Source organism: Lycorma delicatula, chromosome 1 (assembly GCF_047948215.1).
Source record: "Lycorma delicatula isolate Av1 chromosome 1, ASM4794821v1, whole genome shotgun sequence".
In the NCBI taxonomy this organism is placed as follows: Eukaryota; Metazoa; Arthropoda; class Insecta; order Hemiptera; family Fulgoridae; genus Lycorma; species Lycorma delicatula.
In genome coordinates this window covers 398,138,182-398,165,938 of record NC_134455.1, presented here as the reverse complement: position 1 = coordinate 398,165,938, position 27,757 = coordinate 398,138,182, and the positions used below count along the sequence as shown (strand labels likewise).

The following is a 27,757-nucleotide window of genomic DNA, read 5'->3' as shown; positions in this document are numbered from 1 at the left end:
TAAGTAATTCTGTTTTAATTTAAACCATGTTCAAAACCGCACCATTCTTTTATGATAACCCTGTATTTATCATTTTATTTAGACGTAATATATTTTAGTTTATTTAATTCAATGTAACAAGCACGCGCGCATACCATATTTAATTCGCGCGGATGTGACAGTACTAATAACGACGGTCGGCATTAACTAAACTAATATAATTTCACAACTTACGACAACAAATTTCTCTTTCACGGTCAGTTGACTGGTGTAGCCGCGAGCCTTAACGCACCAGACACCGCGTCAACCGAGCGATGGAATTCGATACCCAACCAGCCCGAATTACTTTTTTATACTTTAAATATTATTTAATTCTACCGCTCATCTGTGACGTCAAAACATAGCAGGCGACTACAACCACAATTTTTGAGGTGGAGGTATTTTGTAAACATTTTTCTGTTTCAAATCTTCTTATTTTTTAATTGTTAACAAAACGGAGTAAAAAAAAGGACCTTAATCAGGCGAAATTTCGATATACTGAAGGTGACCTTGCTCTACAGTCTCGCCCCCTTGACCTGTTAAGTTGAAAATTTAACAGGATCAATGCCATATTGGTTTGCTTGGCATTTCTCGCGCCACCACACCATTCGGTCGCCCTAAAGCATAATACCGAATGTCTGTGCCACAAACTGCTACTGAGCTTCGAAACAGTTTAGCGACCAGTGTCCTAAATAGCTCCTAGAGCTAACTTAATTGCGTGAGCGCGAACTAAACATGGTGCCACACACCACTTGTTTCGTGTCCCACTACTCGCTTGTCATATATTCTAAAATGGGTAGGCGCACCCCGTCAACTACTAAAATATATATGACATCCATAAATTACAATTTACTTTGTCTAGACAGCAATTCGCTAACACGCCTAGGTTGCTGAATGCCAGAAAGAACCTTTCCACCGTACTAAAGCGCTTGGAGCCCTAATTGGCCGGTGGTCAGCCATATATCTCAAGATTAGCTTCCCACAGCAGTACGTTAGGAGTCTTTCCCTTAATTAAATTACTGATGTCGGTTGAACATAGCAACCGCATCAAGGAACTCCCACACGGTGTAATAATGCGGCTCTCGCGACATTGACTCGCCGTTTGTGAGTGGCCAATTACCCCCTTGACCTCTAAGTTCCAGGGTGGCCCAGTCTCTGGTCCATCCAAGAGCAAGGCAGTCAAACATCAGGTGTTCATTTGACTGGACCTCCCCGCAGACGTACAGCTCATTTACTGCCAGGCGGAACCGAAACAGTTATCGGTTCAAATTAACACGGTTTGTGAGCACCTAGGCACCCGTTGCCCTTAAAAACGAACTCGAGGCATACCATCCCCCAAATCCCGTATAAAATTGTACAGGGATCTTCCTTTAATCGTGGTGTCCCATTCCAACTGCCGTGCTTCCATCGCGAGGCTCTGCAGCCTCTTCCCCAGGCGGGAAACGGGCAAATGAACGAAATTTAGAACCGGTGCATTGAGATCACCGTTCCGCTCCGGTACCGGCCCGGCTCGAAACCGCATCCCAAATACGTCAGCCTCCCGGCCTCTTCGCAATCACCACACGGCTACCAGAACTTTCACCGCTAAATCGATCGGTAGCGTCGTAGGAGGTTGTTTTAAAAACACCAGTTCATACAATTAAGGCTCTGCGCTGGGCACCCCATAAATTTTTATAACTTTGGTTATATCAATTTTCATCTTAGAAAAAATATTTTTACACAAGAGGTAAACAATTTGCAACCTAATAATTCCATTCCAACACGTCGCTCGCCATGGCAACCCGTCCGGAGGGCCTGGCTGTGGAGGCGTGGCACAGCCACGCCCTCAAGCTAGTAAATAAATAAATCCTTTATTCTGATAGGTGTATACTTACATATTAGGCGTTAGATCACCCGCGTTCAAGTCCTAGTAAAGTCAATTAATTTTACACGAATTTGAATACTAGATCTTGGATACCGGTGTTCTTTGGTGGTTCGGTTTCAATTAATCACAAATCTCAGGAACGGTCGAACGGAGACTGTACAAGACTACACTTCATTTACACTCGTACATATCATCCTCTGAAGTAATATCTGAACGGTAATTCCCAGAGGCTAAACAGGTAAAAGGAATGAAGGCCTAGATCACGGCCTAATATAATAAAAATTACATGCGATTAAAGTCCCAATTTGAATTTGAATAATCGAAGACACTTGGATATCTAGATTTCACAATTAAGAAATCGTAACTGAAAATTATTTTCAGATCATATTTATGTATATGACTGACCGGATACAGCAATATCAAGGTTAGAATGTTTTTATTATTTAAAAATTAAATGCCATTTAATATTGTTCCTTTAAAAGAAAATGTTTTAACTGTATTTTAAAACGTTCATTAATTTATTAAATATGGTAATAAGGTACAATAAAACCACTTAGTCATAAGTTGAAATAATTACTGACTTAACCACGCAAACTATTCGGTTATCTGGTTCGATAAGTCGATATATATATATCGTTCGACTTATCGAACGATATATATATATATATATTGAACACAACTGAAAATTTGATAAAAAAATTAAAAACTGAACTTCACAAATTTTACCTTTTACTTATTTTCCTTCCCCTTTTCTCTTTCCACCCTTTCCCCGTTTTCCATTTTCCCTTTTGCCCGCGCATAAATCGGTCCATTAGTTTTTTGGTATTTAGCGGACACACATACGAACATGCCTTTTATATATATATATATATATATGTATACAGGCTGATTCAGGAAGATAGGGCAATACTTTGACAACTCATTCTAGAGGCTAAAAATAAGAAAAAATGTTCATATAAACATAGGTCCGAAAACGCTTCGTTAGCGAGTTATACAGGGTGAAAGATTTCGCCCGTGTTTCAGTTCCTCCGGGTAAATTAAGGCTTTTTGAAATTCTGGGTAGGTCAATTAAGGAACAAATTCAAATTGTTTCTTATGGTTTTTGAGCTGGGAAATTGAAAAAAATAGGTCCCAGAACTGTATCTCTGTTAGTTTCTAAGATAGTTCGTGTAAAACGCCAAAAACAGGGTCAAAAAACACATTTTTTACGTTTAACGTACAATAACGTTGTTAAATTGACAATAAATCGTACATTTTTTAAACATAAATTGTAGAGAATTTAATTATAAGAAGATTGATGTAAATAATATCAACAAAAAACAAATACAATTTTAAACATGTCGACTCTTATTAACAACAAAACAGATTAATTTTTAACAGATTGAAAAAACTTTTTCGTTATGTACAGTAGAAAATAACTGGAGGAAGAAAGAATACTTACTGTTTTTTTTTTTTGATAATGATAAAATGCTTCTTAGAAGTAGTATTTCTTGTGGTTTAATAACTTTCAAAAATGCCACCGTTGTGTTCAATGCACTTTTCAACGCGTTGTACTAGATTTTGTGTTGCCAGTCTAACGGTATCTTTGCGTTCCTTGATTATAGTTGCAGCGTTGAAAATGCGAGCGATCAGTTCATCGCGTGTGTCTACTTTTAGCTTGTAAACCTCATTTTTCAACCGTCCCCACAAACAATAATCCAACGGAGTGAGGTCTGGAAATCTCGGCGGCGAATTAACCGGCCCTCCACGTCCCATCCATTTACCAGCAAACGTTTCATCAAGACTTTGCCGTACTTCATTAATGAAATGTGTAGAAGCTCCATCAAGTTGGTAATACATTTCAATTCTTTTGCTAAGGGGATATTTTCCAGCAATATTTTTATGCACTGTAAAATGAATACAAAATTACACTTCTTAACAGTTTTCTGAAATGTTTATACGATAAGAATTCGATGTAGTACTGCAAACACGATCGATCAGTGAAAGGTTATTTAACACATAACCGCAATTAACTGACAACAATGAGTAGTATTTAAACCAATTGTGGTGAAAAAAATCAGTGTTGCCAACTTGTTTTCCGTAGGTCTAAAATTATTGTACCTACTAAACGCATCTGTTTTCTTTTTTTGTAACATTTTCTTCTAAGTTTTCGTCGGTTTTGTTGTCAATAAGAGTTGACATGTTAAAAATTTTATTTGTCTTCTGTTGACATTATTTACATAAATCTTCTTATAATTAAATTCTCTACAATTTATGTTTAAAAAATGTACGATTTATCGCCAATTTAACAACATTATTGTACGTCAAACGTAAAAAATGTGTTTTTTGACCATATTTTTGGCGTTTTACATTGAATATCTTAGAAACTAAGAGAGATACAGTTCTGGGACGTATTTTTTTCGATTTCCCAGCTCAAAACCGATAAGAAACAATTGAATTTTCCCCTTAATTGACCTTCCCAGAATTTCAGAAACCCTTAATTTACCCGGAGGAACTGAAACTCGGACGAAATCTTTCAACCTGTATAACTCGCTAAAGAAGCGTTTTCGAACGTATGTTTATATGAACATTTTTCTTATTTTTAGCCTCTAGAATGAGTTGTCAAAGTATTGCCTGATCATCCTGTATATATATATATATATATATATAGAACAAAAAAGTCTGTTTGTATATTTGTTTGTTTCGTAAATATCTCGACACCGGCCCCACCTAGCGGGTATAGGTTTTGCAAAAATATTTCTTTTAACGTAACTAATATTCATATTCTGAATATGAACCAAATCGGTCCATAAATATAATTTTTCTAAATATCTCAACCCCCAGCGCCATTTAGCGGGTTCATCTCTTGCTGAGATAATTCTTTCCATGTATGTAACATGCATTCTGAATACGAGGCAAATCGGACCATAAATACAATTTTTTCGAAATATTTCGACGCCAGCGCCACCTAGCGGGCTCCAAACTAATTCAGAAACCTTTCTCGGCATGCATGCGTCCAACCGTTCCCCAAAGTTTCATCGCTATCGGATGAACGGTTTAGGAAGGCATAAGAGACATACAGACAAACAAACATTAATTTTTATAATATATATATATATATATATATATATAGATTTATTAAAAATTAAATAAACCTAAAAATGTATTAATTAAACCTGAAAAATATAAAACAAAAAACGTTTTAAATAAAAAAGAAAAAAAAATCTTTTGTGAAATAGGAAATTAATGGTTTTATACAAAACAGTATTTAAAGTTATAAAACTAAATATTATATTTGGATATCAATTCATATATATAAATTAATTGACCTTTATTTTTTTTGTTGAATTTATCAATTTATTAGGAATTTACTGTCTGCATTTTACCAAAAATACTCGTCGTTACGTATACTCAAGGTCAACAAGATAACAGATTATTTAAAGTGGTCCGATTATGACATAGTCCATTGATTCTCAACCATTTTAATTCGAGTCCCAAAAAAAAAAAAATATATATATATAACGAATATTTCGCGACCTCTCCCTACCACAACCAAAACGAAATTAAGACTTTTTAGCAACATTAATAGCGCCGAGTATGAACATACACGTATAAAGCGGACACAGGTGACCAATTTACAGATTCCAACTTGATATATACGTGCCATTGTAATTTTGTCTGCTTGTATAACATTCGCCGTGAGAGCGTCATATTCTAACACACATATGATACATTTGAACAGATCGTGCTTTGCAGTGGTAGCTCGAAGCAAAAATTAATGAAGATACTACTCCAAAAAATCTTTTCCTGGGTCTTTTCAAGGCCATGGTTAAAGTTTTTGGTAAAATAAAAGAACCGAAAAAAAGGAATCAAATATAATAGCTGGAAGCAGCATAATCTAATTCTACATTTTATCTCATTCAAGAATATAGTATACGGTTTTTAAACGCGTGCTACTCCAGAAAATCTTTTCCTGGGCCCGTTCAAGGTCATCATACAGAGTGATTCAGGAGGATAAGGCAATACTTTGATAACTCATTCTAGAGGCTAAAAATAAGAAAAAATTCATATAAACATAGGTCCGAAAACGATTCGTTAGCGAGTTACAAAAATCTTACACAGGGTGTAAGATTTCGCCCGACTTTCAGTTCCTCCGGGTAAATTAAGGCTTTCTAAAATTCGGGGAAGGTCAATTAAGGGGCAAATTCAATTGTTTCTTATGGTTTTTGAGCTGGGAAATTGAAAAAAAATAAGTCCCAGAACTGTATCTCTTTTAGTTTCTAAGATATTTCGTGTAAAACGCCAAAAATAGGGTCAAAAAACACATTTTTTTACGTTTGACGTACAATAACGTTGTTAAATTGGCAATAAATCGTACATTTTTTAAACGTAAACTGTAGAGAATTTAATTATCAGAAGATTAATGTAAATAATGTCAACAGAAAACAAATAAAATTTTAAACATGTCGACTCTTATTAACAACAAAAGTAACCTCCGATTGTAAAAAAAAATTACGATAAATAATAATTCAATGAAGAAAAAATATGAGAAGTTTTTAATGAAATAAAATTTTATATACTTTTGTAAAAAAAAAAAATAAAAAAATAAAGTATATACAATTCAACAGGCGTACAAGGAAGTCATGTGGTGTCCATATCAGAATTATTGTTTTCCATCTAAACATCAATCAACATTGAAACAAGGGCATTTGTCAAAACTCATTGTATTATATGATAAAACTGAAGAAATACCTTAAATGAATAATAAAACATAATAATTAAATAAAGTGGTTTGTAACAATCAATAATCTGTTTTGTTGTTCACCTTTAAATTACATAACAATAATCATTTTTGGTAAAATGCACACACTAAATTTCAAATAAATTGATAAATAAAAAAATATAATAATTAATTTATAAATGCTCAAGTGGCTTTTTCCTGATCCGCAGTACCATTATTACAAAGTAATACTATATATTTAAAAATTTCAACTAAAAAGTTATCAAAAAGTTCGTTAGACTTTCTCCAGTAAGAGTCTGCAAAACTGGACGGCACGGCGAAGTCAAAAAACTATGTTAACAGTTTTTAACATGACCTGAGAAAAAGAATGGGAGAATGTTAAAAAGGAAATTCTTAAATCAGCAGATGCAAACTTAGGCGGAATAAAGAGAACCTTGGGTTTCAGACGATATATTGCAGCTGATGGATGAACGTAGAAAATATAAGAATGCTAGTGATGAAGAAAGTAAAAGGAACTATCGGCAATTAAGAAATGCTATAAACAGGAAGTGCAAACTGGTGAAAGAAGAGTGGATTAAAGAAAAGGGTTCAGAAGTGGAAAGAGAAATGAACATTGGTAAAATAGACGGAGCATACAGGAAAGTTAAGGAAAATTTTGGGGTACATAAATTAAAATCTAATAATGTGTTAAACAAAGATGGTACACCAATATATAATACGAAAGGTAAAGTCGATAGATGGGTGGAATATATTGAAGAGTTATACGGAGGAAATGAATTAGAAAATGGTGTTATAGAGGAAGAAGAGGAAGTTGAGGAGGATGAAATGGGAGAAACAATACTGAGATCTGAATTTAAGAGAGCATTAAAAGATTTAAATGGCAGAAAGGCTCCTGGAATAGACGGAATACCTGTAGAATTACTGCGCAGTGCAGGTGAGGAAGCGATTATACAAACTGGTGTGTAATATTTATGAAAATGGGGAATTTCCATCAGACTTCAAAAAAAGTGTTATAGTTATGATACCAACTATCGCGTGAAAATAAACAAGAACAAAACAAAAGTAATGAAATTTAGTAGAAATAACAAAGATGGACCACTGAATGTGAAAATACGAGGAGAAAAGATTATGGAGGTAGAAGAATTTTGTTATTTGGGAAGTAGAATTACTAAAGATGGACGAAGCAGGAGCGATATAAAATGCCGAATAGCACAAGCTAAACGAGCCTTCAGTAAGAAATATAATTTGTTTACATCAAAAATTAATTTAATTCTCAGGAAAAGATTTTTGAAAGTGTATGTTTGGAGCGTCGCTTTATATGGAAGTGAAACTTGGACGATCGGAGTATCTGAGAAGAAAAGATTAGAAGCTTTTGAAATGCGGTGCTATAGGAGAATGTTAAAAATCAGACGGGTGGATAAAGTGACAAATGAAGAGGTATTGCGGCAAATAGATGAAGAAAGAAGCACTTGGAAAAATATAGTTAAAAGAAGAGACAGACTTATAGGCCACATACTAAGGCATCCTGGAATAGTCGCTTTAATATTGGAAGGACAGGTAGAAGGAAAAAATTGTGTAGGCAGTCCACGTTTGGAATATGTAAAACAAATTGTTAGGGATGTAGAATGTAGAGGTTATACTGAAATGAAACGACTAGCACTAGATAGGGAATCTTGGAGAGCTGCATCAAACCAGTCAAATGACTGAAGACAAAAAAAAAACTACAAAAAAAAATTATAAATGTTTACAGAATTTTCTATACTTTATCATCGTACAGGTTAAAAATATTTCTTGAAAACCAGTTAGAATTTTCTTTAACATTATATAAAGAATATTTAGTTTGCTAAATATTAAACATTATTTTTTTTTTATTTTAATAAACAGGCTTTGTGATGTTAAAAAAAATTCTACTAAATAAAATAGATTTTTACTCCCAAATATTACAACCTACTGTCTATCTTCATCGTGGCTATTAGCAGTACAGTTTATTAATACCTTCGTGCTACCTATAGTCGTGAAATGTAACTAGAATAAATTCAATAATTATATTTAAATATAACTTTTTAAACATTTGATGCTCAGAAATTATTATATTTTCTATTGAAACTTTTTTTGTTTTAACGTTTTACTTTTCTTAATGACAATTATTTAATCTTACGGTTAATTATTGTGCATTATTTTTAAACTTCTCAAAAGTGAGGTGGTTGTACTTTAGATAAGGTGTGTTTGTAATTTTTCTTCTCTAACACTCTGGTCTCACTTCATTACGTATAAATCTTTCGCCTTTTACTAAAGATTTCCGTGGAGAGAGGCAAATGATGAGTCTAATTTAATTTTTTGTTAGTGCCTGTCCTTGCAGGGCGGGCCAGTAAATCTGAATTAATTTACGTATATTAATATCTTAAGGTTCCGGGTTACTAATTAATTGTCCATAATGCTGACATTTTCCTGTAATATTGCTTATATATATTCGGATGGAATCATTTGAAATCCTAACGTCGACGATTGGAATGGAATGCAAAGTTGGCAGGAGTCTATTACTCCCTACTTTATCGCAGAAGCTGGACAGAGTCCCTTGCTGCTGGATCATTCTAATCGGGCTTGTTTTTAAAAGGGTTATTTTTTAATCTCGGATCTAATTTTTCAAGTTTTGTCTATTATTATTTTAGTGAATTTAAGACGGATTTAATTGCATTCCAATCCGTTGTTAAACCAGCGTTATCGAACCCATTTCATGGGCCGACCGCGGAAGGCTAGGCTTATAAAGCCTGTCCTCCCGACGTAATTCCCCTTCAGACCGTCCACTGAAGTCCTTTCGGTGCTAACTCTTTAATAGGCTAGCAGGAATACGCCACAACGGGGCACTAGCTATAAGGAGGGAGCAATGCGTCCCCTTTTCCGGAGGAGTCGCAATTGCTGGGATATTTTGTCTTACTGTAAGTTTTTTTTTTAAATTTAGACCGCGTTTTTGTTTTATGCGCGACTTACCGTGTTTGACGTCTTCAAACTGTATAACTCGCGAAAACTTTTCACTCGCGACCCCGGAAACGGGTCTGACGCACTATTCCGTTTATGGCTCATGCGATATGGAGGCCCCTAAGCCTGGTTTGTCGATTTTCGGCTACCGCACCGCACCATCACGGTGGTTCGTCCAGTACGGCGTGAGGCCGCTTCCTTACAACTGTCGGAGTTGGGTCCTCTCGGCAGATGTCCCGAAGATGACTGTGTTCGGACACAGCCGCTCTCCCGAACAGTCTGCGCGCCTGCGCCACCCCCACCTCGGACACGGATTGAAATCTCGCATCAGATCGGAGAGTGGCGTTCCTGACGAACCACGGAGCTCCAAAGATCGTCCGCAACGCGATGTTTTGGACGGCCTCGATCTTCTTTTGAAGCGAGGAGCTCAACACTGCCCCCCATGCCGGGTAAGCATATGTTAGAATCGGCAGTACGTATAGCCGAAAAATGAGGAGCTTAGTTGCCAGTGGGTACGGGCTGGCACTGTTCAGCACTGGGTATAGCGAGGCTCTGGCGGCCTTAGCCCTCCGGGTCGCATAATTTACATGTTCGCCGAAGGTAAGCCGCCTGTCCAACACCACCCCCAGGTACTTAACTGTTTTCTCAAAAGGGATTTTCTCCCCTGAGATTTCCAGCTCTCTGGTCGGTTTTCGTGTCTTGCATGTGAACATCACGGCCACCGATTTTTCACCGTTGACCCTGATTCTCCACATGTCGAGCCACGGTTCCACTAAGTCCAGCTGCCTTTGGAGCCTCCGGACCGCGTAATCCACATTTGCGGATTCGTAGAAATATGCCGTGTCGTCTGCGTAAAGGGCCGTTTTGACCCCTTCCGACAGCGGCATATCGTTCACGTACAAGGTGTACAAGAACGGGGAAAGTACTGCTCCTTGGGGAACCCCAGCGGCTATTTCTCTGGTAGAGGAAATCGTTTCCCCTACGCGCACGACAAAATGTCGGTCTAGCAGATATGACCGCATCAGTCTGACATAGCGGTACGGGATCGCCGATCGCGCTAGCTTATAAAGCAGCCCGCTATGCCAAACTTTGTCAAAGGCCTTGGCCACATCCAGAAAAACGGCTGCAGTCACCCGTTTCCTGTTCAGGCCTCCGACAAGGTCGTCTATTATTTTTACCAGTTGGAGGGTGGTTGAGTGACCCTCCCTGAACCCAAATTGCTCGGGCCGCACTTCTCCCTCCATGTATCGCCTCAGTTTTTCGAGAAAAATCCTCTCGAACAACTTAGACAATACCGGTAACAGGGAGATTGGCCTATAATTCCGTGGGAAAAGTAAACTTTTCCCCGGTTTGGGTAAACATACGACTTTGGCCGTTTTCCAACAATTCGGGAAATATCCAACGTACAAAATGGACGTGAATATCACCGAAATTGCTGTAATCACGGAGGCCGGTATGTTCCGGAATGCACGGGCGCTGATCCCGTCGACACCCGGGGCCTTGTGGCCTTAATGGCTGCGGAAACTTCCGCTTCAGTGACTTGGTCAATCTCTAGAGGGGCGTCCTCCACCTGTGAGAAATAATCTACAAGAAAGGATTCCACCTCGGTTGTGTGCTCGTCGTTCGGGGAGGGAGGGGGGTTTGGAGTGAACTGCTCCTCCAAGGTATCGGCGAATACCTCGGCCCTCTCCGCCTCCGAGTATGCAAGAAAACCTCGCTGCCCCACAACCGGATGGCGAGGCTTCTTCCCTTCTCGCAGTCTCCTGTTCAACCTGAACACCGAGGAGATGTCGTCAGAGACCGAGGCGAGGTATTCGTTCCACGAATCCTCTCGATGGCTTGTCAGCAGTTGTTTTACCCTGTCCGTTTGATTATAAAAGGCCCGCTTATCAGCGGGGGACAGGGTGATTCGATATCTCCTCCTCAGTCGTCGTTTCTCCGTTATGGCTTCGGAGATATGAGGAGGGAGGTCGTTTCGAACAACTGCTCGAGTTTTGGCCGATGAGCTGCCTGCCAGGGCCTCGGTCATTGACGACGTGACGCGCCCGACAGTGTCGTCGATTTCCTCCGGGGTGTTCAGGAGCTCAGGATTTACCGGCCTGTACTCCCGCTGGAGGGTCTCGTAGAACCTTTTCCAGTTGACTGACCTTCGGGGTATAGGCGGGGGATCTCGGCCACCCCCTCGACGATTGCGTCGTATAATATATATATATATTGCCCCTTCCTCTTTTTTCTCCTTTCCCATTTCCATTTCCTATTCCCGTTGTCCCCTTTTTCTCCCTTTATCCCCGTAAGTAAATCGGTCCAATAGTTTTTTAGTCTATAGCGGACACACATATCGGAAACATTGAAATGGAATCGTAAAATATTTAGTATAGCGTGTGTCGTTTTTACGTCTAACAGATAGCGCTGTTTTTCAAGAAAAGCATGTTTTTACCTGTCACAGGTATGACATGTTAGATACATATATATATATATAGCAGATATAAAAAAACACGCGCGTATTCGAATGCAACGTTGCGTCAAAATTTCAAACCAATCGGTCAAGAACTTTCGTAGATTTATAAAATTTTGAACAAACGAACATTTATATAACTTTCTTGCGGACAAGATAACTTTCGTATTTTTGTGCCAATCACTTTCAAATTGATACATAAAATATAATGACCCAAAATCTCGGTCGAGGTCGTTAATTAGAAAACTCGGACCAACGGGATGGAAATGGGGAGGCTTTTTTGAAAAAAAAAACAAAATATCGCTATAACTTTCTTATTAAGTAAAATATCCGATTCGTTTTTATGTGTCTACTATTCTTTGGATAAGGGCCTAAAACTTATCTAAGTAAAGTTTTATGATAAAACCAACCATCGGTTCCGGGAGTGGAAAAAATGGGGTTTCGAAGACAAAAAAATCATACCTCCCTTATAGGCACAGTATCGAATCGGTTTAAAGTGGTCGTTAGTCCTCTAAACTTTTATCTGAAACAATTTTTGTTATTTTCAACCCTTACGGCAAGGGATGATCAAAATATTGCTAGATTCATAAGAAGATGGGGCTTGTCATATGCTAAACATGCAACCGTTGACGTATTGAATAAATTTGAATTTTTTCTTAACTTTTAAGTGAAAATTTTTTTTATCCCCTACTTAACACCGGTGAAATCTACCTCCTCCTTCTGTGTGCCAAAAGGGTTTTTTTTTATAAATGAAATCGGGTCTGTAAGAATTTTATTTAACATGTATTTTTTTTTAAACAAAATTCTAAATTAATAACACGTTTTGATAATAGAAATGTAGTGTCTTACCTTTTTTGATATCAGTATCGTTTTATTAAAAACAGTTTTTAATTATATTAGAAAATTTTTTATTTTCAGAGCGGAATAAATGATATCTTCTTTTTTTCTCTCTTTTTCCTGTTCCGGGAATTACCTTTCAGATAATAATATGTATGAGTGTAAATGAAATGTACTCTTGTACAGTGTCAGGTCGATCGTTCTTGAGATGTGTATTTAATTGAAACCACCAACCACCAAAAAACACCGGTATCCACGAACTAGTATTCAAATCTGAATAAAAAAATAACTGGCTGTACTACGACTTGCTGGAACTTTCGACTTCCAAATCGGTTGATTTGGGAAGACGCGTTCACCACTAGACCAACCCGGTGGGTGGGAAGAAATGACAACTGCGAGACTCTTACCGTACGGTTTACAATTTCATTGTAATTTTTTTTTTATTATTGATTTATTGATTAGAGGCTGATTGTCCAACCAGGCTTGATTTATACGTACACCAGGTCAGTTGCATCACAGAAATCAATATTACAAGCGGAGGGTTTTTTTATGAGACAATTTAAACTGAATAAATGACGTTAAGACTGGGTAAAATTAATAAAAAAATTAAAATCTATGAAATTTAACGTAAAATGTTTTACTTTTTTTTTTTTGTCTTCAGTCATTTAACTGGTTTGATGCAGCTCTCCAAGATTCCCTATCTAGTGCTAGTCGTTTCATTTCAGTATACCATCTACATCCTACATCTACAACAATTTGTTTTACATACTCCAAACGTGGCCTGCCTACACAATTTTTTCCTTCTACTATCAATATTAAAGCGATTATTCCAGAATGCCTCAGTATGTGGCCTATAAGTCTGTCTCTTCTTTTAACTATATTTTTCCAAGTGCTTCTTTCTTCATCTATTTGCCACAATACCTCTTCATTTGTCACTTTATCCACCCGTCTGATTTTTAACATTCTCCTATAGCACCGCATTTCAAAAGCTTCTAATCTTTTCTTCTCAGATACTCCGATCGTCCAAGTTTCACTTCCATGTAAAGCGACGCTCCAAACATACACTTTCAAAAATCTTTTCCTGACATTTAAATTAATTTTTGATGTAAACAAATTATATTTCTTACTGAAGGCTCGTTTAGCTTGTGCTATTCGGCATTTTATATCGCTCCTGCTTCGTCCATCTTTAGTAATTTTACTTCCCAAATAACAAAATTCTTCTACCTCCATAATCTTTTCTCCTCCTATTTTCACATTCAGCGGTCCATCTTTGTTATTTCTACTACATTTCATTACTTTTGTTTTGTTCTTGTTTATTTTCACGCGATAGTTCTTGCGTAGGACTTCATCTATGCCGTTCATTGTTTCTTCTAAATCCTTTTTACTCTCGGCTAGAATTACTATATCGTCAGCAAAACGTAGCATCTTTATCTTTTCACCTTGTACTGTTACTCCGAATCTAAATTGTTCTTTAACATCATTAACTGCTAGTTCCATGTAAAGATTAAAAAGTAACGGAGATAGGGAACGTCCTTGTCGGACTACCTTTCGTAATCTGTATCTTTCGTAATCCTTTCGCATTAAATCTTTTAATGCTCTCTTAAATTCAGATCTCAGTATTGTTTCTCCCATTTCATCCTCCTCAACTTCCTCTTCTTCCTCTATAACACCATTTTCTAATTCATTTCCTCCGTATAACTCTTCAATATATTCCACCCGTCTATCGACTTTACCTTTCGTATTATATATTGGTGTACCATCTTTGTTTAACACATTATTAGATTTTAATTTATGTACCCCAAAGTTTCCTGGTTTTCCAAACTTTTCCAAAGATTTCCCAAATGTTTTACAAAGGAAAGAAATTTAATTTGTAATTTTTGATTTCAAATTATAATAAAAATGAAAGGCTGAAATATCATTTCATAGAGAATAAAATAAACTATGAATAAATGTTATACGTTATTTTTATTTATTTGTTTTATTCCTTGTTGAAGCGTAAATGGTAAATGTATTAATCATAAAAGGATTTTCCTGAACGTCGACTCAAATAGCAACAATATTGATTTTATGAAGTGTAAGCAAGTAATGGTAGCAAATTGAATAATTTCATCATTAGAATTTTTCCGTCCTTCCCGTTCTTAATAAAAACATAATTACTCGTAATTTAAAAAAATAACAAGGTTGTCTGTATAGTTCTATGTAGTTTTACGTTGATTTATCTATCATATAACTTATTCGCAGATACAAAAACATGTATTTAATTAAATGCGAAAAAATATATATATACATAATTATGCAAATAACCCTGTATGCAAATATGATGTTTAATTAAACATTGAGTATATTTTCATACTTTAGAACAATAAACGCCTATTTTCCAAAGTATTTTTTATTTAATTGTACAAATAATTATGTAGAAAACTACAGATTATTTTTTTTGCAGAACGAATTATTTTACATAGAAAATTAAATCAAATATATAAATAAAAAATCTGATGTGGACACCACATGACTTCAATGTACGCCTATTAAATTGTGTATATGTGTATTGTGAAACTGTATATGTACACGTTCTTAAAGTATATAAAATTTTATTTCATTAATAACTTCTCATATTTTTTCTTTATTGAATTACTAGATTTTACCAGCGGCTTCGCTCGCGGTGAACAAAGGTTCACCGCGAGCGATATTTCGTTTAAAGAATGAGAGTGTATTTCGTTTAAAGAAACGAAATACGCGAGCAACTATGTCATGTCGACCAGTGGCTTTTTTCCCGGGCATTAGCTCCTTATTTACATCCTGCCACGAAGGATTACAGGTAAAAGTTACAAAGAGGTCAGGTCTAACGTAAGTTTGTACATAAGCGAAAGCGTCTTGAGTGCATTCATGCAGATAACGGGGACTTTTTACAAAAGTAGAAGGCAGAATAACCATCTTGCCTATGTCGTTAAGTCTAATATTACCGTCTGCGCTAATCGCATCTTGTAGACGAATGTAATTTTCAGCTCGTAATTTCGTCTGTTTTAAAGAAATGTAACGAAGGCGTTCGCTCTCTACTTTAATATACACATCTACCAAGAATTGATTAAAAGAGTCGCCTTGACCGCGAAAGTCGTGCTCTCGAAGCATCATGTGATACGCATAAAAATCCATGCAGGAATATTTTTTATCGGGAACTGGCTGTCTTGTTGTCGGATTAATGACTGGAATATTGAAATGATATTCTGGCTCACCTTTACAGAAAATTAACGGGTACTGCAAAGCATCATAAAATTTATGAGTATCGGCTACGCGTTTCAGCGTATTTTCATGTGCCCGTAACACTACGTCTCGTGGAGAGCACGGGTCACCGGTAACCAAAACAGCAACTTCATTGATCATCGGCGCATTATAACGCCTCTCATGTTCGCCACGTGAAGTCCGATGGTCAATTATCTGGAGGCCGGTTTTCTATTGTACTTTTAAAGGTATTTACCGACAAATTGTGGCTGTGTAACATTCGTTGAATTTTCAATACTGTATCTCTTTCGATTCCTTCAATAAACTGACAACGACGGTTTACTTCATTTTCTTCATCACCCGTAAAATACACATGCAAATATTTATGCTGTTCATTATCTGCTGGAAAAAGCGATCCAAGTTGATGATATATCTGTCCTTGTACAGTAAAAGTTGGTGAAAATCCGGGTATTCTTATCACTTTATCTACTCCGAAGGATGATCCCATTTTCCGGGAGGTCGTCTGTGGAAGGCAGACGGAGGCCCGGCAAGAAATGGTTGTCCTCTGACCTTAGCGTGCTGCGCGCAAGAGTGAGGTCCGCGCGGATAAGGTACCAGCGTTGCCCCCCAACGGGGACCATCGTTAACCACGTGCACGCTGAGCGTCTTCGGATCTACCGGCGTGCCCGTAATACATATGTTCACGCCATCAAGGAAGCCAAACTCAAGTTTTGGAAAGACTCCATGCGGGAATTGTAGCGCGATCCCTGGCAGCTCGCGAAGACCTGTTACCGACCGAAGCCATTGCACGTGTTGTCCAGTGTTCGGTGCGGGTTAGGTGGTCGTGACCACACTTTAACATCTGTGGTGACTTACCGGGCGTTCCTGGATACTCTGTTTCCAGATGCTTCGGAGGGGGAAGCGGAAATCGGCGTTAGGGCGGGTGAAACACCATTCCCTGGCGTTCGGACCGTGGAACCCGAAGATATAGACCGAGTGGTTTCTCGAATGGCACTAAAGAAGGCACCGGGGATTGACCAACTTGACCCGGATATTTTCCATCATTTATTGCCTGTCATACGAGAGCCACTGGGCAGACTGTTCACGGGCTTTGGCTTTGGTAAGGGTACTCCTGAAACCTGGAAAGGATCCTGGTGAGGTCGGCAGTTATCGACCCATCAGCCTCTTGCCGGTTCTCGGCAAGTTGCTTGAAAGGCTGGTTGTGGAACGGCTCGAAGAAGGCATCGATATGAGCTGTATTCTAAATCGAGGCCAGTATGGCTTCATGAAAGGGGTTGGCACTGAGAATTGCATCTTAAATGCTCTTACCGAGGTGGAAAGCGCCGACTGCAAATATGTTTTGGCTATTTTTATTGATATAGAGGCAGCATTTCCTTCCTTGTGTTGGAGTTCTGTCCTCTATGCTTTGGAACGCCGCAATGTTCCCGAAGCCACACAGGCCGTGGTACGAGACTATTTGTCTAACCGAACGGCTCTGTTTAAAGATGCGCACCTAGTTGTGGAAAAATCCGTCACCAGGGGAAGCCCGCAGGGTTCCGTTCTCGGTCCCCTGCTGTGGAACCTGGTGTTTGACGGATTTCTGGGATTGACTTTCCCAGAAGGAGTCACGGCCCAGGCTTTCGCCGATGACTGTCTCCTTTTAGTTCGTGGAGATTCACGACCACAGCTGGAAAGCAGAGCGCAGGCGGCCTTGTCAACCGCCGAAGGCTGGATGGACATGCGAAATTTAAAGATTTCTGTGCCCAAGACGAAGTTTATGCTTCTAAAGGGCGCAGACAAATTATCATGCAGTCAAAACCCCCACATTAAGTATAAAGGCTGTGTAATCAGCCGAGTAAGGGTTCATAAGTACCTAGGTGTTTTGTTTGATGATAAGTTGCTTTTTAGCAACTACATCAAACAAGTTGCGGCGGACGCTGTCTCTGTGATGCACAAACTTAGAAGGATTGCTCGGAAAGACTACGGGCTGTCTGGTCGCCAAATGTACTCGGTGTACCGAGGTGTCTTCGAGAGTATGATCGCATACGCGGCGCCAGTTTGGGCGCATAGGTTGGACAGAAATAGAGCACTGCTTCTAAATTTAAGGAGTGCCCAGCGCAGAGCCTTAATTGTATGCACTGGTGTTTTTAAAACAACCTCCTATGAGGCTACTACCGTATTGGGAAAGGCTCTCCCAATCGATTTAGTGGTGAAAGTTCGAGCAGCCATGTGGAAGTTGCGAAGAGGTCGGGAAACCGAGGTATTTGGGATGCGGTTTCGGGCCGAGCTAGAACCGGAACGGAACGGTGATCACAATGCACCGGGTCTAAATTTCGAACAGTTGCCCATTTCCCGCCTGCGGAAGAGGCTTTGGGGCCTCGCGATGGAGGCATGGCAGCATGAATGGCACACCACGTCTAAGGGAAGATCTCTGTATAGATTTATACAGGATCTGGGGGGATGGTATGCCTCAAGTTCATTTTTAAGGGCGGCGGGTGCCCAAGTGCTCACCAACCACGTGAATTTGATGCAATATCTGTTCAGGTTTCGCCTAGCGGCTGATGAGTTGTGCGTCTGTGGGGAGGTCCAGTCGAACGAACATCTAATGTTCGACTGCCCTGCTCTTGGGGGGCCCAGAGACCGGGCCACCCTGGAACTTAGAGGTCAGGGGGAAAACTGGCCGCTCATAAACGGCGAGTCAATGTGGCGTGAGCCGCATTGTCGGACCGTGTGGGAGTTCCTCGATGAGGTTGCGATGTTCAACCGTCATCGGTAGTTTAATTTTAATGGAGATTTACTGATTCCTGTGGCGTGTCGGTGGAAAACCTTCCTTGAATTAATGGCTGCCATCAGCCAATAAAACTCCAAGCGCTTTAAATGGTGGACAGACACTAGCTGGCAAACAGCGACCGAGGCGTGGCGGTTTAAATTACCGTCTTTTATTCGTTTGTAACTTTTATAGTTTTAATTGTAACAAGGGGTGCGCCTCCCCGATCTAGTTTTAATGTGACAAGTGAGCGGTAGGGACACATAGGCGGGTGCTGTACGGCACCCAGCTTAACCGCTCACGCAAGATAGGAGCTCATTAGGAGCAATTAGGTAAACGAGGTCGCAAATCTGTTTCGAGGCTCAGTAGCCGTTTCTTGGCACGGTACATTTGGTCTATGCTCTAGGGCGACCGAATGGGGTGGTGGTGGGAGAAATGCCAGCTAACCAACTCCGAAGGATGTCATTTGGAAGCAAGAGTTATACTTTCTGATTTTACTTAAAAATTGCTTCGACTCATCTGTAACACTTAAATATATAGTTTTCAAAGGCTCCTCCGGTTCACCAAGTAAAGGAAGCGAAACTTTACCGCTGGAACAGCACATTCCAGCAGTTTCATCTTTCCGTTTCAAAGCATCGCAACGCTGACATTTTCTATTCCTTGAGCCAATACCGATTAAAGAATGCTTATGGTGTTCAAGTGAAGGATCGTATTGAAATCCATAATTATTAAATACAGACCAATTGTTACGCATTAAATTTTCGATTTAATTTGCATTTCTGCATGAACGATTCTTCTCGCCTGCGATTGTTCTGGAGTTTCTCTCGCTCTTATAGCTGCCTGCTGTTCAGCTTGTCTTTCTAAACGAATTTGTGTTTGAATCGGCGTTTCAGCTTCTCTTAAGGTATCTTGGCGTTCAGCTTGCTCATCTAACCTTTCTTGTCTCTGAGAAGTTGTTTCACCAGCCCTCAAAACACATTGTCGCCGTCTTAGTTCTGCGTGAGCGGAAGATTTTGAGTTGGAGCAACTTTTACCACCCGGACCCGTGATGAATCACTGGACAGGTTAGATTTGCGCTTCCGAGGCATTTTAGAAAAAAAAAAAAAAAAAACAAAGTAAAAACTGAAAATAGCGTTAGAAGTAAAACAATAAACAGGCACCTAACCTCAAAACCTGGAAAAATGTTAGTATTGCTTACAAGCGAAAGAAGAATAACAATAAATATAGAAGGATTCGAAACAGCAGAAGCACTATACTCGATTGAATAGTGACTTGACCGTCGGTATTACAGTGTTGGATTGGCACTTTATTTCATTTACTTACCGGAACGCCAGATGGCGTTGAATTTGGTCAAATTTTTTGTCGGACGATCATACCTACCGATATAAATATTTTTACCCTCCTGAAAAAATATTGTTTTTTTTTGTTTTTTTACTAAAAAATGTCCTATGTCCTTCGCAATACCTTTGAGAATATGTTTACGAAGTTTCATGATCGGTTGAGTAGTTTCTGCGTGAAAGCGTAACAAACAAACAAACTTACATTCACATTTATAATATTAGTAAGGATTGTGTATCGTAAAACTGTTTTATAATCAAAGGATAATAATTATTAATAAATCAATATACTTAAATTTAAAAAAAAGATGTCTGATTCGAACCGATGTGTGCTTTCCCCTTGTAAGATCCAAAAATTTCATTTTTATTTGGCTATAACTGTGGAACCAATGAAAATAAACACCGCTTATGATATATTGTTGAAAAGTTCTTAATGAGGGCTTATTACTGCAGTTAAGAAAAAGTAAAAAAAAATATGGATTTTGGACTTTCTCTCTGGCATAACTAAAAGACGATTAGCCGTAGTATGTTGAAATTTTTGGATTTAGGACTGTTGCAACATCTAGTTGATTTTGGACATTTTCTTAACTGCAGTAATGAGTCCTTGTTGAGATCCTTTGAACGATATATCATAATCGGTTTGCTTGGCATTTCTCCCGCCACCACCCCATTCGGTCGCCCTAAAGCACAACATACTTGGCGTTTATAGACCTAGAAAAGGCTTTCGATAACGTAGACTGGAATAAAATGTTCAGCATTTTAAAAAAAAATTAGGGTTCAAATACAGAGATAGAAGAACAATTGCTAACATGTACAGGAACCAAACAGCAACAGTAACAATTGAAGAACATAAGAAAGAAGCCCTAATAAGAAAGGGAGTCCGACAAGGATGTTCTCTATCTCCGTTACTTTTTAATCTTTACATGGAACTAGCAGTTAATGATGTTAAAGAACAATTTAGATCCGGAGTAACAGTACAAGGTGAAAAGATAAAGATGCTACGATTTTCTAATGATAATAGTAATTCTAGCAGAGAGTAAAAAGGATTTAGAAGAAACAATGAACGGCATAGATGAAGTCCTACGCAAGAACTATCGCATGAAAATAAACAAGAACAAAACAAAAGTAATGAAATGCAGTAGAAATAACAAAGAGGGACCGCTGAATGTGAAAATAGGAGGAGAAAAGATTATGGAGGTAGAAGAATTTTGTTATTTGGGAAGTAGAATTACTAAAGATGGACGAAGCAGGAGCGATATAAAATGCCGAATAGCACAAGCTAAACGAGCCTTCAGTAAGAAATATAATTTGTTTACATCAAAAATTAATTTAAATGTCAGCAAAGATTTTTGAAAGTGTATGTTTGGAGTCTCGCTTTATATGGAAGTGAAACTTGGACGATCGGAGTATCTGTGAAGAAAAGATTAGAAGCTTTTGAAATACGGTGCTATAGGAGAATGTTAAAAATCAGACGGGTGGATAAAGGGACAAATGAAGAGGTGATTTGACTGGTTTGATGCAGCTCTCCAAGATTCCCTATCTAGTGCTAGTCGTTTCATTTCAGTATACCCTCTACATCCTACATCCCCAACAAATTGTTTTACATACTCCAAACGTGGCCTGCCTACACAATTTTTCCCTTCTACCTGTCCTTCCAATATTAAAGCGACTATTACAGGATGCCTTAGTATGTGGCCTATAAGTCTGTCTCTTCTTTTAACTATATTTTTCCAAATGCTTCTTTCTTCATCTATTTGCCGCAATACCTCTTCATTTGTCACTTTATCCACCCGTCTGATTTTTAACATTCTCCTATAGCACCGCATTTCAAAAGCTTCTAATCTTTTCTTCACAGATACTCCGATCGTCCAAGTTTCACTTCCATATAAAGTGACACTTTCAAAAATCTTTTCCTGACATTTAAATTAATTTTTGATGTAAACAAATTATATTTCTTACTGAAGGCTCGTTTAGCTTGTGCTATTCGGCATTTTATATCGCTCCTGCTTCGTCCATCTTTAGTAATTTTACTTCCCAAATAACAAAATTCTTCTACCTCCATAATCTTTTCTCCTCCTATTTTCACATTCAGCGGTCCATCTTTGTTATTTCTACTACATTTCATTACTTTTGTTTTGTTCTTGTTTATTTTCACGCGATAGTTCTTGCGTAGGACTTCATCTATGCCGTTCGTTGTTTCTTCTAAATCCTTTTTTCTCTCGGCTAGAATTACTATATCATCAGCAAATCGTAGCATCTTTATCTTTTCACCTTGTACTGTTACTCCGAATATAAATTGTTCTTTAACATCATTAACTGCTAGTTCCATGTAAAGATTAAAAAGTAACGGAGATAGGGAACATCCTTGTCGGACTCCCTTTCTTATTAGGGCTTCTTTCTTATGTTCTTCAATTGTTATTGTTGCTGTTTGACTGTTATTGTTGCTGAAAGAGGGCAGCAGCTCTTTCAGTAGTTGTTAGGGGCGTGAGTCAGGACGACTTAAACGACCGTATCAACATCACTCAGTCCTCTGAGTACTGCGCAGCTGAAAGCAATGGAAAACTACAGCTGCTTTTTTTCCAAGAAAATGTGGCTCTCTGCATTTTCACATAGCAATAATGGAGGCGCCTTCCTTGGTAAAATATTCCGGAGGTAAAATAGTCCCCCGTTCGGATCTTCGGGTGGGGACTACTAAGGAAGGGGTCACCAGAAAATTAAAAAATAACATTCTACGAGTCGGAGCGTGGAATGTTAGAAGCTTGATAGATTATAATAAAAAAATAAAAAAATCGACATAAATTTTCGAGAAGTCATTTTTGTACAAGAAAGATTACCTACAATTAAGACTGCTGGAAATTTTCCTTTACCGCAAGCAGTTTGCGTAACAAATCGTAATTATGTCATTTTAACCTCTATAAAAACCCTATGAGTTGAGTCTTAGTTAGACTCGGTAAGATGTGTTTTGTTTTGAGTTCATTAAACAGTAATACACCGATAGGAACGTCACTCGTGGCATCCTGGAAAGAATCGGACTGGAATACGTCAAAAACCAAGGTTTAGAAGATGACTTCCGATAAAGCCCATATGGGCTAGCAATGCAAGGGGTGACGGAGGGTGTCTTCCCCTACAGGTAACAGGAATTGAAACCCCTCAAACAAATTATCCAATCAAATCCATTTTGAGATACCGTCCTGAAATTATTTTTTACCTTTTAATGCGCTTTCCCTCTATGAATTATGAGACCTTGCCGTTCGTGAGGGGGGCTTGTGTGCTCAGTGATACAGAGTAGCTGAACCGAAGGAGGAAACATATCGGAGAGGTATCTGTTGATAGCCGGATTAAGGAATGATTCCTGAAAGAAGGCAGCAGCTCTTTCAGGAATAAGGGTTGTAAGGGCGTAGGTCAGGAGAACTTAAACGGCCATAGCATCACTCAATCTTCTGATTAATGCTCAGTTGAAAACAATGGAAAAATACAGCTACTGTTATTCGAAGAAAATGCGCTCTCTGCATTTTCATATAACAAAGATGGAGACGCCTTCCTCGGTAAAATATTCCGGAAGTAAACTAGTCCCCCGTTCGGATCTCCAAACGAAAACTACTAAGGAAGGGGTCACCAGAAAATTAAAAAATAACATTCCACGAGTCGGAACGTGGAATATTAAAAGTCTAAAAAAGGTTGGTAGGTTAGAAAACTTAAAGAGGGAAACGGATAGGTTAAATGTAGATGTAGTAGGAATTAGCGAGGTTCGGTGGGAAGAAGAAAACGACTTTTGGTCAGGTGATTTTAGAATAATTAACTCGGTTTCAAATAACGGGCAGGCAGAAGGTAGGTTTGATAATGAACAAGAAGATAGGGAAGAGAGTAGACTATTTCGAAAAGCTTAGCGATAAAATCATTGTAATCAGGATAAAATCAAAACCTAAGGCAACAACCGTTGTTAACGTCTATACGCCTACAAGCGCCCATGATGATGATGAGGTAGAGTGTGTATACAAAGAAATTGACGAAGCAATTAAGCACATAAAAGGGGATGAAAATTTAATAATAGTTGGAGATTGAAATGAAATTATTGGAAAAGGCAACAAAGGAAATACAGTGGGTGCATACGGACTGGGCAAACGAAATGAAAGAGGGGACCGACTTATAGAGTTTTGCGAGAAATATAATTTAGTAATTCCCAACACCCGGTTTAAAAATCATAATAGAAGAATGTACAAATGGAAAAAGCCAGGTGATACTGCAAGGTATCAGATAGATAATATCATGGTTAACTTAGAAATCAACTCGTCGACGGCAAAGCTTACCCTGGAGGAGACATCGATAGCGACCGTAATTTAGTGATAATGAAATGTAGAATGGGATTTAAAAACCTGAAGAAAAAGTGTCAGATTACTTCACAGGAAAATATATATGAGTGTAAATGAAGTGTACTCTTGTACAGTCTCAGTTCGACCGTTCCTGAGATTGTGTTGTTAATTGAAACCAGACAACCAAAGAACACCGGTATTCACGATCTAGTATTCAAATCCGTGTAAAAATAATTGACTGCTAGGACTTGAACACTGGAACTTTCGACTTCCCAATTAGATGATTTGGGAAGACGCGTTCAGCACTATACCAGCCCGGTGGGTTTCTTAGAGCGCACTTAGGAGCCACGGAACAGTACCTTTGATTTTTTATGTTTTCAAAAGTAATAAAATGTTATATAATTGTTAATCGTCGATATGTTATTCAACTACTTACTAATTGTATGCTGATTTTTAAATAAAAATTGTATTTTGACAATTTTTCATATCTGATATGTATATTTCAAGTTTTTTATGTATATAATCTTATTTTATTCATATGTATTCATATTTTTTTGTTTTAATTTTATGCATATACATATATATATATATATATATATATAAAGGAGTAATGATAAAATAATCAAGAACCAAAACCGGAAACTATTTTAAAAGGAAGTAACAGTAATGAAAAAGTATTTTTAACATTAATAATACAAAGAGGAAATAAACTTTAGAATACATCCTTAGTTAAATCTCTTTTATTTTTTATTATTATATTATAATTATTCATAACAATATTTTGAGTCGGAATTTCTAGTCGGTGCAAGTAAAAATATTTATTTTAATTAATACACAGATTATAATTTTTTATAAAATAAAAAACGAGATGTTTTTAAAACAATTTAATTAATTTTTATATCACCATAAAACAAATTTATTAAAATCTACAATAACCGTATTTAATTGAAATAGGATGTTTACAGTTTTCATTATAAGATTTTCTCACGTTAAAATATATATATATATATATATAAATAATATCCAACACGAAAACAATGAGTATTCATAATGATAAATGTGACTCTAATAACAAAGAATATATCGTATATAACAGAGAGGAAGTGCCTTGAAATGGATGATAATCAGCGATGAATAATAGGTATTTGTTTATAATCTAACTTAAACTAATACCTTTAACGTATACGAATTTAGTTTTTGCGATAAGAATATATTATTATTTATCTACGGATAATTATCATACTTTCAACTTGTTTAAAATTTCCTAAACGCATATGCTGGCCTTAAGCTTTAATAAAAAAACTAACATCCTTGGGCTTCGTCCACTTTATGTGAATTCTTGCGTTTTTCTTCGCGGTCAATCTTTCATTTTATCTTTTTTAGTCAAGTAACCGGATGCAGAAGCAGACAGTCGTACACCGGCTTGTGTCCGGAGTGTAGGGTCGATGAAACTGTGGACCACGTCCTGTATATCAGTCGCCGGTACGAAGCTGAACGTACCCGATTTGTTAGGGAACTCGAGAGAGTAAACTGGAAGACTCGCAGACAATGGACAATTGCGGCTTGCATCCTTCGCTTCCTCGCCCTAAGCAGGATGGCTGAAGGGGTATAGAGTAGCACCCCGGGTGGCTAGGGACCGGCTGGGCAGTTGATTGGCCGAAGGTAGGCGTGCTGGCATCGAGCCACGGTTAGATTAAATTTGTGGTGATTATTTCGACTGTTTAGTTGTCGGCGATCGCATCGCTGAGGGCATCGATCCCATGCAGCCGTGAGGTGGTTGTCTAGCATTTCCCCCACCACCACCATCGCATTCGGTCGCCCTAAAGCAAAAGATCGAACGTCCGTACCGCAAACGGTTACTGTTCCTCAAAACGGTATAGCGACCGATATCCTAATTAGCTCCTACAGCTTACCTAACTGCGTGAGCGGAATAAGCGCGGTGCCCTACACCACTCGCTTGCGTGTCCCACCGCTCACTTGTCATATATTACTAAAATAGGTAGGCGCACCCCGACTATTTACTAAAATATATGACCTGTCAATAAATTAAAATTTATTCTGTCAAGGACAGCAATTTGCTGCCAGGCCTAGGTCGCTGAATATCAGCAACTACCTGTCCACCATATTATAGCGCTTGGAGCTACATTTAACCGACGGCCAGCCATTTCTCGAGGGTAGTTTTCTACGGCTAGCGGTAAGATTTAGAAATCAACTCGTTGACTGCAAAACTTACCCTGGAGCAGACATTGATAGCGACCATAATTTGGTGATAATGAAATGTAGATTGGGGTTTAAAAACCTGAAGAAAAGGTGTCAGATGAATCGGTGGAATTTAGAGAAGCTTGAGGAAGAGGAGGTAAAGAAGATTTTTGAGAAGGACATCGCAAGAGGTCTGAGTAAAAAAGATAAGGTAGAAAATGTAGAAGAAGAATGGGAGAATGTTAAAAAGGAAATTCTTAAATCAGCAGAAGCAAACTTAGGCGGAATAAAGAGAACTGATAGAAAACCTTGGGTTTCAGACGATATATTGCAGCTGATGGATGAACGTAGAAAATATAAGAATGCTAGCGATGAAGAAAGTAAAAGGAACTATCGGCAATTAAGAAATGCTATAAACAGGAAGTGCAAACTGGCGAAAGAAGAGTGGATTAAAGAAAAGTGTTCAGAAGTGGAAAGAGAAATAAACATTAGTAAAATAGACGGAGCATACAGGAAAGTTAAGGAAAATTTTGGGGTACATAAATTAAAATCTAATAATGTGTTAAACAAAGATGGTACACCAATATATAATACGAAAGGTAAAGTCGATAGATGGGTGGAATATATTGAAGAGTTATACAGAGGAAATGAATTAGAAAATGGTGTTATAGAGGAAGAAGAGGAGGTTGAAATGGGAGAAACAATACTGAGATCTGAATTTAAGAGAGCATTAAAAGATTTAAATGGCAGAAAGGCTCCTGGAATAGACGGAATACCTTTAGAATTACTGCGCAGTGCAGGTGAGGAAGCGATTGATAGATTATACAAACTGGTGTGTAATATTTATGAAAATGGGGAATTTCCATCAGACTTCAAAAAAAGTGTTATAGTTATGATACCAAAGAAAGCAGGAGCAACTAAATAAATGTGAAGACTACAGAACAATTAGTTTAACTAGTCACGCATCAAAAATCTTAACTAGAATTTTATACAGAAGAATTGAGAGGAGAGTGGAAGAAGTGTTAGGAGAAGACCAATTTGGTTTCAGGAAAAGT

General features: G+C 38.0%; 1 protein-coding gene and 1 non-coding gene across 4 annotated transcripts in view; both read left to right on the top strand.

The window, feature by feature from the left end:
- Lpin (phosphatidate phosphatase LPIN) overlaps nt 1–27,757 on the top strand; it is a 231,327-nt gene that overhangs the window by 14,911 nt on the left and 188,659 nt on the right. The window lies entirely within an intron of this gene.
- LOC142318598 (U5 spliceosomal RNA) lies at nt 8,848–8,965 on the top strand. Its single transcript, XR_012754974.1, has one exon. It is a non-coding gene; the product is annotated as a U5 spliceosomal RNA (small nuclear RNA).